Genomic DNA, 16,027 nt, shown 5'->3' on the forward strand with positions numbered 1-16,027 from the left:
CTTGTAGCAACGTCCTGTTACAAACCTATTGCTGCTTACTTTAGACAACAATTCCTCAATTGGCGACATTTCTAGGCTAAACTTAGACCCAGTATGATTGTGCAAAAAGCTTCTTACTTGTAGGAACCTAGAAAAATGTGTCTGAGGAAGTCTATATTTCAGTCTTAGTTGGCCAAAGGACATGATATTGCTCCCATCAAATAAATCCTTTAGGAGTTTTATACCCGCATTTTCCCACAAAGAAAACCCATCATCTGACATTCCTGGTGGAAAATCTATATTCTTCCGTATTGGAGTGATTGCTGACAGAACGCCTGTTCTTTTTTCCCACTTTCTAATTAAGTCCCAGACTTTCAATGTGCATTTAACAATAACATTGTCGCCTACAACCTCTAATGCTTTTTTATTCAAGACAAATGGGAGACTGGCTAGTGTTAATGGTTTGCCCATATTATAAGCTTCAATTTCTAACCAAACAGATTCTGAATCGTTTCTTATCCAGTCAACCAGATAACGAAACTGAGAAGCAAGTTGATATAGCCTGATGTTCGGGACTGCCATCCCACCCCGATCAACCGGTAATTGGAGTCTTGTAAACTTAAGTCGCGGTTTCTTACGGTTCCAGATAAAAGTCCTAAACCAGCTATTTATTGTTTTAATAGTGTTATTGTTCAGCAAGACCGGAATCATTTTGAATTGGTAGAGCAGCCTGGGCAATATATTCATCTTGATCAGAGCTACCCTACCCAGCATTGACAGTGGAAGAGAAACCCATCTCTCTAGGTCATCATGAATGCGTTTCAGGAGAGGTTGAAAATTGGCTTTATACAGATTTTGAAGTGTTGGCGTGATAAATATACCAAGATAAACAAAACCTTGCGTTGCCCATCGGAACGGGGATGCTGTAGAGGAGAGAGTATAATGCACTTGACCCAACGGCATTGCCTCAGACTTACTGAAATTTATCTTATATCCAGAAAATTCACTAAATTGTTTGATGATACTCAAAGTTGAAGTGATAGATACTTCCGGCTGGGTGATAAATAACAAAACATCGTCCGCATATAATGAAATCCTATGTTGTTTGTGGTTAACACATATGCCATGAATATCCTGGTGGGTCCTGATAGCCTCGGCTAATGGCTCTATTGCAATCGCGAACAACAAAGGCGAGATGGGGCAGCCTTGCCTCGTGCCTCTTCCCAGAGAGAAATATGGAGAACATTTATTGTTTGTAATAACAGCCCCTAATGGTTCGTGGTAAAGCAGTTGTATCCAGTCAATAAAATATGTGCCTAGACCAAATTCTTTAAGGGTGAAAAACAAAAAATCCCATTCTATGCGGTCGAACGCTTTCTCTGCATCCAACGAAACCACTAGACCCTTAAGATTGTTATTCTGACACAGCTGAATAATGTTGAGAAGCCTTCTAACATTGTTGCAGGAGTCCCTCCCAGCAATGAATCCTGTTTGATCACTGTTAATAATATGTGGGAGGACTTTCTCCAGTCTTAAAGCGAGTATTTTAGATAAAAGCTTGACATCTACATTTAACAGGCTGATAGGTCGATAAGAAGAACATTCCTCCTCTGGTCTACCCTTCTTCAAAATCAGGCTGATGTTTGCCTCTGTGAGTGTTCTTGGAAGAGAGCCCATCTCCAAAGAGTGATTAAACATATTCAGGAGTGGTTTTACTAACAAAGGTCTAAAACTTTTGTAAAACTCAACACCGAAGCCATCCAGGCCCGGTGCCTTTCCCGACTGCATCATGCCTACAGCTTCAGATATTTCCTCTAATGTCAAAGAGCGGTTCAGTTCCGTCTTTTGCCTGTCGGTGGGCTTAGGAAGGGTTAACTTGGAGAAAAAACTCTCCATCAATTTTGAAACCCCTGCTGGCTGTTCGCTGGAATACAGTCTTTCATAATAGTCTGCAAAAACCTTATTTATGTTGTTTGTATCCAGCTTAACCTGGCCAGAAGCATCCTTGATTGAGGATATGTTTTGAGAGTCAGTCCTTCTCTTTACTAAATTTGCCAGATACTTGCTAGGTTTATTACCGAATTCATATAATTTTTGCTTTGACAGTCTTATATTGTGCTCTGCTATACGAGTTAGCAATGAGTTAAGTGTTGCCCTTGTAGCTAGAGTCGCTTGTAGGTTAGCTTCAGTCGGATCCTGATTATATGCATTCTCGCATTCAGATAAATGCAATTCTAGTTTCCTCTGTTCTTCAAAATTCTTCCGTTTTCTGTTTTTCCCATATGATATAATTAAGCCCCGGGAATATGCCTTACATGTCTCCCACAAGGTGGAGGGAGATACATCTGGTGTATTGTTTATAGAATAAAACACTTCAAACTCATTTTGAAAATAAGAAATAAAATGTGGGTCGCTCAACAAATGTGCATTGAATCTCCATCTCTTTGAACTTTGTTGGATTTCTCCATGTGAAATGCTTAGATAGACAGGCGCATGATCTGATATTGTAATGCTACCAATTTTACAAGACTGAACAGAATAAAGCATTGCTTTAGGGACAAACACGTAATCGATTCTGGAGCTGCTTTTGTGAGCCCCAGAAAAGAACGTAAATTCTGTGTTACCGGGATTTAGTACGCACCAGACGTCCAGAAAACCCAACTCTTTACATGTGTCAGCCGTTGTTCTCGCCCGTTTAGAAGGATTAGTTTTTTCTCCAGGTAGTTTATCTATTTGAGGGTCAAGTATACAGTTAAAGTCTCCGCCAACAACTGACTGTGCACAATCCAGTTCTGTCAGCTCTGAAAAAGCCTTTGTGACAAGATCAGGAGCGTGTCCCGGCGGAAAATAGATATTTAAAATTGCTATATTTTCATTGAACAAACGTCCCTTTATTATAACATATCTCCCCGCATTGTCTTTAGTACACGATTCTAGTGTGAATGAAAGTCTTTTGTTAATAAGGATACAAACTCCTCTACTGTTAGAGGTAAAGGATGAAAAAAACACTTGTCCAACCCATTCTCGCTTAAGCTTTTCATGTTCTATATCTTTAAGATGCGTTTCCTGAAGTAGCGCTATATCAACCTCCTCTTTTTTAAGGTATGACAGTATTTTTTTCCTTTTAACAGGATGATGTACGCCCCTAATATTCCAAGTACAAATTTTAAGTAGAGAATTAGTCATCATTGCTGCGTTATTTTAAATAAAGCTAGGAGATGTTGTTGTCCTGACCCTGTCTCTATATTACTATCCATAACCTATCCTGCTATGCATATCAGACATGCTGATAAGTAAGCAAAAGTGCTGTGCCATCACCACCCCACTAACCAACCCCTGAACAAAACTATATACACACATACTAACCCCACGAGTAGAAGAACAACAAAAAAAAAGGGTGAGAACCTCCACTTCAGAAGAGAAACCCTTAAGTCTAGGTACTCTTAACCTTACTCTGGATGCGTAAATGGTGTTACAGAGCCCGCAAAAACAAGTGCAATCAGGTATTTAAGCAGCCCATTATATATTGGGTCACAAACTAAAACGACAAAAGAAGTGGCATCTTCCACTACAGATAATATATCTTATAGGATCTAGCAAAAAAACAAACAAACAAACAAACAAAAAGAGGATACAGACATGGTTGGGTAGTCTGTACTGCCACCTAGTGGTGATATCAACATGAGTCAGTGTGGAAACGCTATTGCTCGGTTCCGGCCGTTTTCAACATGTACGACACTCCTCGTATATCACTGGCAAAGTCCACTTTTCTTCCGCAATGAATCGCCGTCGGCTCTGTCCCACTTAAGAGTCTTAACAAAATATGCAGGAACAAAAGACAGCCAAATGGGACACACCAGCCCCAAAAAACATTTTACAAGTAAACTTTTTTTTTTTTTTTTTTTTTTTTTCCCCTACAGCTGGGAGTGTCTTGAAGGCATCCTTAGCACAAAATGAAATGAACGTCCATAAACACTGCAAATATAAACTACTCACGCTTATCCGTCAAGTGTATGTGACTCTTCCAGGGTGTTTATAAAAGCCATCGCTGCCTCTGGCTTGTCAAAAGACTTCGTAGCATTGTTTACGGTGATTCTCAAGGAAGCAGGATAATTAAGACCGTAGCTGTGTAGCCCGATCGATTGGAGCCTCTTTCTTGCCTCGTCAAAAGCCCGTCGCTTTCTCTGGGTCCCGCTGGAGAAGTCCTGGAAGAAGAAGATCCTGTTTCCCTCGAAGTTGACATTTTTCGCCCCCCTGGCTGCCTCCAGCACCCGTGCCCGGTCGCCGAAATGATGGAACCTCACAATCATGACACGGGGATAGGGCCTCCGAGACCCGGCTTCTTTCCACGCCGACCCCGACACTCGGTGCGCCCTCTCAAGCTTAATTTTTCCGGCCTTGGTGGTGAGTGCCAGGACTTTGGGGATCCATGACTCCATAAAAGTTAGCGCCGAGCTGCCCTCGGAGGATTCCGGCAAGCCGACGATTCTGAGATTTTTGCGTCTGCTTCTGTCCTCCTGGTCGTCAAGGCGCCCCTGCAGCGACGCAACGGTTTTTTCCAAGTATGACACACGCTTATCTGTCTCAACATTTGCGTCCTCCACAGCTGAAATACGATGTTCAGCTTCGTCGACCCGCTTACTTGTTTCCTGCAGTTCTTTCGCTATGTCTCCAATTTTCTGAAGAAATGAGGCAAATTTCGTTTCTATCACGCCTGAGATGTTTTCCGTGATTGCGGTCATGGCTTTGGTCATTGCAGGGCTCAGCAGCTCCGACTCTGTCGTCTCCGCTAAGCTATCATGTGCTTTGTCAGCATTGCTAGCCAAAGTTTGCTTCTTTTCTTGGGTCTTCTTAGCGGTTTTGGAAGCCATTTTAACAAGCGAATTTCCCCAGCACTGCTCCAGGGACATCCCATAAACTTCTAACAATACTTAATGCTTGTTTGGGCTGCAACAGAAGTAAAAAAACAGGATATTTGCACCGAAAATGCGGGAGCTCTCGCCGCGCGCTGTTACTCGGTCCGCATCACCGGAAGTCCCCCCCCTACTATATAGTTTTTATAGTACACCTTCAGTGTATAACTTTATGTATCCTATGGATACTTTTTCGTGCTTTCGTGGAAATAGCAGCGGAAAACTTTCTTATTCAAGGGAAACGCTGCTCTCGCTCTGGTCAGCGGGACAAGCCGGCATCGTTCACCCGATACCAGAGGAGCTGAGGCGGCGATACAGAGGCTGTAGAGCTGGGGCTCTGGTAAGGGCTAAGCTAGCGGCTAAGCGATGGAGGTACAAGCCCTCGGTTCCGGTGATAGTTATGGGGAACGTAAACTGTCTAACCAACAAGACGGACGAGCTGGCTGCTCTCGTGAGGAACAACCGGACATTTAGAGAGTGCAGTTTAATGTGCCTCACAGAAACCTGGCTGACTCAAAACACCCCGGACGCTAATGTGGATCTACCGGGCTTTACTACAGTGAGAGCGGACAGAGACATGAAACGCAGCGGCAAACGGAAAGGAGGAGGACTCGCGCTGTTTATTAACACCAGATGGTGCCACCATGGACATATTACTGTGAAGGAGGCAACGTGCAGCAAAGACATCAAGCTGCTGGCGGTGGGTCTCCGTCCTTACTACATGCTGAGGGAATTCTCTCACGTGATCGTGCTCTGTGTTTACATTCCTCCCCGGGCACACGCCGAAACTGTGTGTGACGTCATCCACGCGACCACCTCAAGATTACAAACGCTGCACCCGGATGCTTTCATCGCCATCTCAGGGGACTTTAACCATGTTACTTTGAACTCCACACTACCGGACTTTCACCAGTTTGTAAGCTGTCCCACCAGGAAGAACAGGACAATAGACCTCCTGTATGCAAACGTGAAGGACGCCTACACTGCCACCCCCCTACCACCTCTGGGTAAGTCCGACCACAACCTGGTCCTACTCAAGCCACAGTACAAGACAAAGATCCAGAGACAACCGATAACTACTCGCACCTTCAGAAAGTGGTCTCCTGAGGCAGAGGAGGCGCTCAGAGACTGTTTTGAGACCACTGACTGGAGTGCCCTGCAAGAGACCCATGGTGATGACATTGAGGGGGTCACACACTGCACAACTGACTACATGAACTTCTGTATGGATGTTGTGGTTGCCACTAAAACTGTGCGCTGCTTCCCGAATAACAAGCCCTGGATCACCAGCGATGTCAAGGAGATCCTTAACAGGAAGAAAAGGGCATTCAAGGAGGGAGACCAGGCAGAGCTGAAGCGTGTGCAGGGGGAACTCAAGGTCAGACTCCGAGAGGCAAAGGAGGAGTACAGAAGGAAAGTAGAACAGAAGCTGCAGCAGAACAACATGAGGGAGGTCTGGGAGGGCATGAAGACCATCACAGGCTGCAAAAAGAAAAATAACAACGCAGAAGACGGGGACCCTGAGAGAGCAAACCAGCTCAACTTGTTTTTTAACAGGTTCGACAGCCCCGTCGCTGCAGCCAGTGCCTGTCCCCCCAGCACCCCTCTACACACCCCCTTCCCCCCTCTCACTCCCCCCAACACCTCCACCAGAACAGATACAACCTCCAGTGACAATCCATCCCCCCTCCCCCCCACCATCACCAGAGACCAGGTGAGCAAGGAGCTGAAGAGACTCCGCCCCAGGAAGGCAGCAGGCCCAGACAAGGTGTGTCCCAGGATGCTAAAGGCCTGCTCTGCTGAGCTGGGGGAGCCACTTCAGCACATCTTCAACATGAGCCTGCGGCTCGGGAAGGTTCCTGTGCTCTGGAAGACCTCGTGCCTCACCCCTGTCCCCAAGAAGAAAAACCCCAGTGAGCCAGGCGACTTCAGACCAATCGCTCTGACATCCCACGTTATGAAGACCTTCAAACGGCTGCTGCTCCAACACCTCAGACCCCAGGTCCAACACGCACAGGATCCCCTGCAGTTTGCATACCAGGCAAAGGTGGGCGTGGACGATGCCATCCTCTATCTTCTACACAGGGCTTACTCTCATCTGGACAAAGGGAGCAGCGTGATGAGAATCATGTTCTTTGATTTCTCAAGCGCTTTCGACACCATCCATCCCCTCCTACTGAGAGACAAGCTGACCGAGATGAGGGTGGACTCGCACCTGGTGAGGTGGATCACTGACTACCTCACAGAGAGACCACAGTACGTCAGACTGAAGGACTGCACATCTGACACTGTGGTCAGCAGCACCGGAGCACCACAGGGGACCGTGCTCTCCCCTGTCCTGTTCACCCTGTATACCTCTGACTTCCAGTATAACTCTGAGCTCTGCCACATGCAGAAATACTCGGACGACACTGCGATAGTTGCTTGTGTCAGGGATGGACAGGACGAGGAGTACAGGAGCCTGATCGAGGACTTTGTGACGTGGTGCAGTGACAACCATCTGCAGCTAAACACCTCCAAGACCAAGGAGATGGTGGTGGACTTCCGAAGGAACAAACCACATCTAGAACCTGTTTCCATTGGCGGGGTCGACGTGGAGGTGGTCAGGACCTACGGGTACCTGGGGCTGCAGCTGGATGACAAGCTGGACTGGTCGCCTAACATGGACACTACCTGCAGGAAGGGACAGAGCCGTATGTACTTCCTGAGAAGGCTGGGGTCCTTCAACATCTGCAAAAAGCTGCTGCAGATGTTCTACTAGTCTGTGGTGTCCAGCATCCTCTTCTACGCAGTGGTGTGCTGGGGAGGAAGCTGCAAGAAGAGGGACGCAGCACGCCTGGACAGACTGGTGAGGAGGGCCGGCTCTGTGGTGGGCACAGAGCTGGACTCACTGGTGACAGTGGTAGAGAGGAGGTCTCTGGACAAAATGCTCTCCATCATGGACAACACACACCACCCTCTGCACAGCACCTTCACCGGGCAGAGGAGCATGTTCAGCAACAGACTGCTGTCACAGTCGTGTTCCACGGACAGACTCAAGAACTCTTTCGTCCCCCTATAGGCCATCAGACTGTACAACACTTCACTGTCACGGCAGGGAAGAAGCACACGGTGAACCCTGGAATCTTTTTTCACTTTTTTCTCACTCCTCATCTGCACTGCTGACCTCAGAGTCAGCCCCCAGTTGGACACTTTATTGCATATTGATAGTCACTTTACTGAGCACTGGTCACTTTAATGATAATCACCCTAATCATGTCTGGTTTCATCCTACTGTTGTGTTATGCTACATCTGTAATGGTTGACATGATCACCCTAATTAGGTCAAGTTTCACTCAATTGTCTTCAACACTTAATGCTAATCTGCTCCTCAATAGTTGGGTACTTAATGATAATCACCCAAAGCACTCCTGGTTTCACCTTATTGTCTAGGACACTTAATGCAAATCACTGCTCCTTTAAGTTGCTGAGCCAATTTACATCTCTGCATTGACTGTTTAACGACTGTACTCACACCTCTGGCACTACCTCAAACACCTCTGTACATACACATGTAACTAGTTTCTAGAAGGTCAGCACTTTGTTTCTATGGCTGTTTAACTGTTTACAGGTCTCTTTTAACCAACATATGTTTTTCTCTCCTCACAGGTTATGTACATTATACTATATAAGTTTAAGTCTAATTGCTAATGCTAACTGCACAGGTTTAACATATAATTATGTTTACTCTTAGTCACATAGGGGCTGCTAAATCTTGTTTGGGGGATTATTGTATACAGAGGGGAGGGGGGACAGCGGGTGTGTATTGTAACTAATATCTTGTGTCCTGCCTGTCTGTATACTGCTACTGGATGCCTTGAATTTCCCTCGGGATAAATAAAGTATCTATCTATCTATCTATCTATCTATCTATCTATCTAATCCCCATACAGCATATGAATTTAATTTTCAGCCACAGAAAAATTTTCTCTGGCACTGAACTTTTCTTCCCGTCACCTTTTCCCCTGTACACTGACGTTCCTTTTTCTCCCTGCCTCCTCTACCTCCTCCCCTTATCGACTCAGTCCTCTCTTTTCCCTACAGGTTAATTGATGCCCTTACACTTATTTCCTTCATTACAATGGAATATTATTTATTTTACACGTTTCAATAACAATTGGGTTTCCTTTTCTATTCATCTTGCAACAATCATTCTTTTTTGTGGCTCTGTCACACACTGACGCCATCTTCAGGAAAGGACAGAGCAGGCTTCCTGAGGAGACTCTCATCTTTCAGTGTCTGCGACAGACTCCTCAAGACCTTCTACCAGTGTGTGGTGGCTAGCACACTCTTCTTTGCTGTGGTGTGCTGGTGGGGGGGCATCAAGGCTGGTGAGGCAAACAGGATTAATAAACTGGTTAAGAAGGCCCGCTCTGTCGTTGGCCTGGAACTGGAGACTCTGGAGACAGTGGCTGAGAGGAGGATGAAGGACAAAATCATATCTATCCTGGATAACTCCTCTCACCCTCTCCATGACGAGCTGTGGGAGATGAGCAGCTCCTTCAGCCAACGCCTCCTCCCCCCAGGAGCAAAACAGAACGCTTCAGACGCTCATTTGTCCCCACAGCCATCAGGCTGTACAACAGGAGCTAGTCTGTATTTATATATATTCTCTTTATATATAGTATACAATATTATTACAATGTTATCATGCTACCTTTATTATATTATATCTATTCTATCAATATTATATTACATTATACTCTTGTATTCTTATAACTGCATTGCTATACTGTAGTCATACTGCACTTTATTTATGATACGTATAGTTATAACTTATTACTTAAAACTGTCAATACTGTTTACGTAACCTTCTGATCACAAATGTCACTTTAAATTCTTCACTGGTCACTTTAACATGTCATTTACTGCACAGTATTATTATCTTGTTACTATATTATTATTATCTCTTTTTTTTCATTGTCCTGCTGAGTCCACCACACTATAGTCCTCTGTATATACCCCCCCCTTACTACTTGGAATTCTATTTAAAAAAAAAATAATAATAATAATAATAATAATAATAATAATGTTCTGTATCTATTGTGTGACTCGACCTTGCCAACGCAAATGGGTCAGTCCCCCACCAACTCATCGAGTTCGCCTTGGACTTCTTCCATGTCCCAGTCTGTATAAGAGCCCTGGTGTCCAAGTACTTGGGAGACCTCCAGATTTGCTGCACCCATCAGGACTTCACAACAGGCTGGCAACAGCTGGAAGTAGGCATTGCCATCAATCTCGCCCATCCTGTTCATCGCAGCCTTTGAGATCATCCTCATAGGGGCTAAGAAGATGGTCGGAGGAGTGAAACTGCCATCAGGACAAAGGCTACAAGCAGTGAGAGGCTACATGGATGATATCACCACCATACTCCAGACAGCAGCATGCACAACAAGACTGCTGAAGAGGATCGACGAGCTTGTGGGCTGGGTGAGGATGGAGATCAAACCCCCCAAGTCACGCAGTGTGTCGATCAGGAAAGGAGTCAGAAGCGACAACACCATCTTTGTCGCAGGTGGTGAGAATATCCCATTGCTGGCAGATCAACCTGTTTGTAGCCTGGGTCACACCTACACAGCAAAGCTCTCTGACAGGCAGGTGTTCTGCCTTGTTCTGGTCAAAGGCTTCCAAAGAAGACCGGAAAGCCATGGTGGTGGCGGAAGTAGCAAGAAGAAGAAGAACGCCTTAACATCAAAGCGGTGTCCCAGGGCCAGCAAGGACGTTGGACGTCATGGGAAGGTCTCACAGACAGGTCCATGTCATGGTCCGATCAGTGGAAAATCCCCCAAGCTAGGCTCAGCTTCCTGATCAGAGCAACCTTGCCTTGTCCCCGAAACCTCCACCAATGGTTTGGTGCCGAAGAGGACTGTCCTCTTTGCAACACCATCGACACAAGCCTCCAGCACATCCTGTCAGGCTGCACGACAGCGCTGTCCCTGGGGTGCAACAGGTGGCGACACGACCAAGTGCTGAAGAAAATGGCAGAGGTGTCAGAGTCATGCAGAAAGGAGGCAAACAGGAGACCCCCCGCTCGAGGACGACATCCCATCCACAACCGTTGAGGTTGTGATTGTTTATAAATGTAGACACGCTGGGAGTGAATGGAGAAAAGTCCAACTGACCATTTGACTGGATCATGTGTGTTTCTGACCTTAAAGACTTGACCTGTATGGATCATGTGTAATCCATTGTGCCAAAACTTACAGCTGGCTTTCCTGTGTGTGTGTTTGTGTGTGTCTCTTTGTGTGTGAGTGTGTGTCTGTGTGTGTGTAGATGTTTTCTGTTCCTTTGTTCAGACAGATGATATAGGAGTAGATGGAGCTCTTTACCTGACATCTACTCTGATATCATGTCTGAACAAAGAAACAAAAAACACCTATAGTAGTAGAAGACATGATGAACGTTTCTGACTTGTGTGTGTGTGTGTGTGTGAGTGTGAGTGTGAGTGTGAGTGTGTGTGTGTGTGTGTGCCTCGCCGGGATCACCACCTTTTCGTGGTGGGGCACTTTGCGTGTCTCCGTGACCTCTAGAGTTAAGTCGGCTGGAGTCTTGTACTCCTGGTAGGGTCACCCAAGCAGAACAGGTCGAAGGGTAGAGGCCAGACCAAGAGGGATCCCAAACGCCCTTAACGATGGAGTTGCTGGAATATGGTGGGTGTGAGAACCACTATAACAACGGCAAAGTCTGATGCAGGCAGCCCCACTGCCGCGTGGGTAAACCTGGAGGGGTACAGTGGCTAAGGGAGTAAACCCTGACGACAAATCTGCCCTTGGGGACAGGCATAGGCGGAGCCCAACAGACCTTACTGCCGGCAGCCCCCTGCAACTTCTTTCAGACGAAGGTCGTCATGGGTTCTCTCATGGCACTGGAGGTCCATCTGGAAGTAGCCAAGATGGTGGGAGTGTGGACTGTACACCTGCACCTTCACCTTAATCCTTACCTCTGTTCAAGCTTCTTGCTTCTTCCCCCCTTCCCCCCACCTTTAACCCCCCCCCCCCCCACAAAAAGCCCTATGGCGATGTGGAATGGTGGCAGACACAGGCCAAGGATGTGGCTAGGAGTGCCTAGCCAAAGCATGCACACAGGCGGCAATGGAGTGACGGTCGTTGCAATTGTGGGGATGGAGCAGCTTCTATTGCGACTGAGCAGTTCCAGGCTGCTCACCCCTGAGATGGGGAGGGACCTGGAAAAGGTGGTTCAAAAAATGTCTGCTTCACACACTCCGGGCGGCAAACCGCAACCGTCAGAGCATCCCACCACGCGGTTGAAAAACTAAAGGAAGAAATAAATACCTGAATATTGCTTCATGGAATGTCCGCACCTTGTTGGATCTGGCTGAGACACCTGACAAGCCTCATCGTAGAACAGCACTTGTGGCCCTAGAGCTAGCAAGATACAACATCGACGTTGCAGCTCTCAGTGAGACTAGACTTCATGGAGAGGACTCCCTGTCAGAGGTTGGTGCAGGGTACACTTTTTTCTGGAAAGGGGTCCCCGAAGGCACTCGCCGCATCCATGGAGTTGGTTTTGCAGTGAAGACCAAACTGTTGCAGCATATCCCAGAGTCCCCTGTTGGCATTAATGAACGACTGATGACCTGGCGCATCCCCCTTGCAAAAGGATGCTTTGCCACTCTCATTAGTACCTATGCACCAACGCTCGCTGCTGAGTCTACCATGAAAGAGGACTTCTAGCTTGCCCTCGACTCTGCCATAAGAAAAACACCAGCCACAGACAAACTCATTTTTATGCCCACTCAGATTTTAATGCCAGAGTGGGCATGGAGCACCTGGTATGGGATAAGGTAATCGGCCGGCACGGAGTTGGGAAGATGAACGACAACGGCCTTTGGCTCCTTTCTCTCTGTGCAGAACACCAACTGGTCATCACTAACACCATATTTCAGATGAAGAACAAATTCAAAACCACCTGGCAGCACCCACGTTCAAAACATTGGCACCTTATTGACTATGTAATAGTCTGACAAAATGACCGGAAAGATGTCCTCTCAACAAGAGTCATGCGTGGAGCAGAGTGTTGGACTGACCACCGCATGGTCAGATCCAAATCGCTCATAAGTATCAGACCCCATGGACAGAGGACAGCCCCAAAACAAAAAATCAACCGTTCAGCACTCAGCAGCCCCACCTCACGAGACCACCTTCGACAGCTCCTCGCTGATAACCTCAAAAAGATCCCGGAGGAATCAGCTGACTGGCCAGCTCTGCGCCAAGCCATCCACAGCGCAGCTACAGAGGCATTGGGCCAGTGGAGGAAACACCACCAGGACTGGTTTGACAGCAACTCGCCGGAGATTCAGTCACTACTCAAAATAAAACATGATGCACATAAAGCTCTCTTATCCTGCCCTGGATCTCCAACCTTGAAAGCCACCTTTAATGCAGCGAGATCTGCAACCCAGCGTGCCCTCCGGATCATGGAAGACGCGTGGTGGGTGAAGAAGGCAGAAGAGATACAGCGCATGGCAGACTTCAACAACTCGCAGGGCTTCTATGATGCCATCAAAACTCTTTATGGCCCCAGGAAGAGGGCGATTGCTCCAGTTCGCTCAGCTGATGGCTCGACTCTTCTTAAGGACCGACGTGAGATCTTCACCCGCTGGGCAAACCATTTTGAGACTCTTCTCAACCTCAAAAACCCTGTTGACATTCCTATCCTGGAAAACATCCCTGACCTATCACCAGTCGCACACCTCAACATGCCCCCTCAGTTCCTAGAGACCCGCCAGGCCATTGCGAGTCTCAAAAACAATAAAAGCGCTGGACCCAATGGCATTCCAGCAGAGGTATTCAAACATAGAGGATACCTCCTTACACGCCGCCTGCACCTCCTGATTTGTCATATCTGGGAATGTGAGACTCTCCCACAACACTGGAAGGATGCTGATATTGTGGTCATCTACAAACAAAAAGGGGACAGAGCCATGTGTGGCAACAGCCGTGGAATCTCCCTTCTCTCAATCGCAGGGAAGGTTCTGGCAAAAATCATGCTCAATAGGCTAGTTAATCACATCTCTGAAGCTGCACTCCCGGAAACACAATGTGGCTTCCCGAAGACTAGATCCACCACTGACATGATTTTTGTCTTAAGGCAGTTGCTGGAAAAAAGCAGAGAGCAGCGGTCAGACCTCTACATAGCCTTCATTGACCTCAGCAAAGCATTTGACACGATCAACCGTGAGATGCTCTGGAAACAGCTATCCAAGCTCGGGGTACCACCCAAGTTCCTCACCATCCTGCAACAGCTGCATGACGGGATGCAAGCCAGAGTCTCCACAGGAGAACTTCAGTCAGAGTTCTTCAATGTAAATGTTGGGGTGTAGCAGGGCTGTGTCCTGGCTCCAGTCCTTTTCAACCTCCTTCTCTCTTTCATCGTGCCTTAGGACACAAGGATGGTGTTCCTGTTGAATACCGCCTTGATGGAAGCCTCTTTAACATCCGGAGGTTGCAGGCCTACACAAAGACCAAATCCTGCTGCATAGCTGAACTGCAATACGCTGATGACTGTGCGATTCTAGCACACAGTCCTGAATCCATGCAGCATGCCCTCAACACAATAGCCAGTCTCTATCAATCCTTTGGTCTTCAGGATAACATTCAAAAAACCCAAGACATCTCTCAAATCATCTCTCAAACCTCTCCACCCCCCAGCTTCCATATAAACGGCATTCCACTTAAAAATGTAGACCAGTTCACCTACCTTGGTTCAACTCTGTCCTCTTGCTGGTCTCTGGATATGGAAATACAGACCCGTATCAAAAAAGCCTCTTCATCTTTCGGTTGCCTTCGTAGCAGGGTTTTCGAAAACCAAAACCTGAGGGTCAGCACCAAGGTTGCTGTTTACAATGCTGTGTGTGTCTCCACCCTGCTTTATGGGTGCAGAATTCATGAGGGTGAACAGAGGACAACTTGACAAGTAGGGTGTGTACAAATCTTTTATTAGCTTTATGGGGCGGTGTGTGTGTGTGTGTATGTGTGTGTGTGTGTGTGTGTGTATATGTGTGTGTGTATGTGTATGTGTATGTGTGTGTGTGTGTACGTGTCCAGCAGAGGCGCTGGTTGCTAACATTTCAGTTTCAGCAGCTCCTATCACAGTGTGTGTGTGTGTGTGTGTGTGTGTGTCCAGCAGAGGCGCTGGTTGCCAACATTTCAGTTTCAGCAGCTCCTATCACAGTGTGTGCTCATTAGAGAAGCTGTGATTGAAATGTGTTGAGCGGTTTCAGGTGACACATGAAGGTTGATATGAGCTGACAAACATGAAGACGTTTGATCACATCCTGTTGTCTGAGTATCTGCATGAAAACGTATCATCACAGAATGTCTCATACAGAGAGCTGTGATCATTTATAAAGATGTTCAACATGTGACTTTATATCAGATTGTCTCTCATACAGAGAGCTGTGATCATTTATAAAGATGTTCAACATGTGACTTTATATCAGATTGTCTCTCATACAGAGAGCTGTGATCATTGATAAAGATGTTCAACATGTGACTTTATATCAGATTGTCTCTCATACAGAGAGCTGTGATCATTTATAAAGATGTTCAACATGTGACTTTATATCAGATTGTCTCTCATACAGAGAGCTGTGATCATTTATAAAGATGTTCAACATGTGACTTTATATCAGATTGTCTCTCATACAGAGAGCTGTGATCATTTATAAAGATGTTCAACATGTGACTTTATATCAGATTGTCTCTCATACAGAGAGCTGTGATCATTTATAGAGATGTTAAACATGTGACTTTATATCAGATTGTCTCTCATACAGAGAGCTGTGATCATTTATAAAGATGTTCAACATGTGACTTTATATCAGATTGTCTCTCATACAGAGAGCTGTGATCATTTATAAAGATGTTCAACATGTGACTTTATATCAGATTGTCTCTCATACAGAGAGCTGTGATCATTTATAAAGATGTTCAACATGTGACTTTATATCAGATTGTCTCTCATACAGAGAGCTGTGATCATTTATAAAGATGTTCAACATGTGACTTTATATCAGATTGTCTCTCATACAGGAAGAACATTAACTTTTCCTGCTTTCTGAAAGTGAAAGCTTT

At 46.2% G+C, this 16,027-nt stretch overlaps 1 protein-coding gene across 1 annotated transcript in view; it reads right to left on the reverse strand.

Annotated features, from left to right (window-relative positions):
- The window catches only part of LOC306829463 (uncharacterized protein), a 187,396-nt gene that overhangs the window by 159,218 nt on the left and 12,151 nt on the right, over positions 1 to 16,027 (reverse strand).

Source organism: Symphodus melops (genome assembly GCF_947650265.1).
Source record: "Symphodus melops genome assembly, chromosome: 9".
NCBI lineage: Eukaryota > Metazoa > Chordata > Actinopteri > Labriformes > Labridae > Symphodus > Symphodus melops.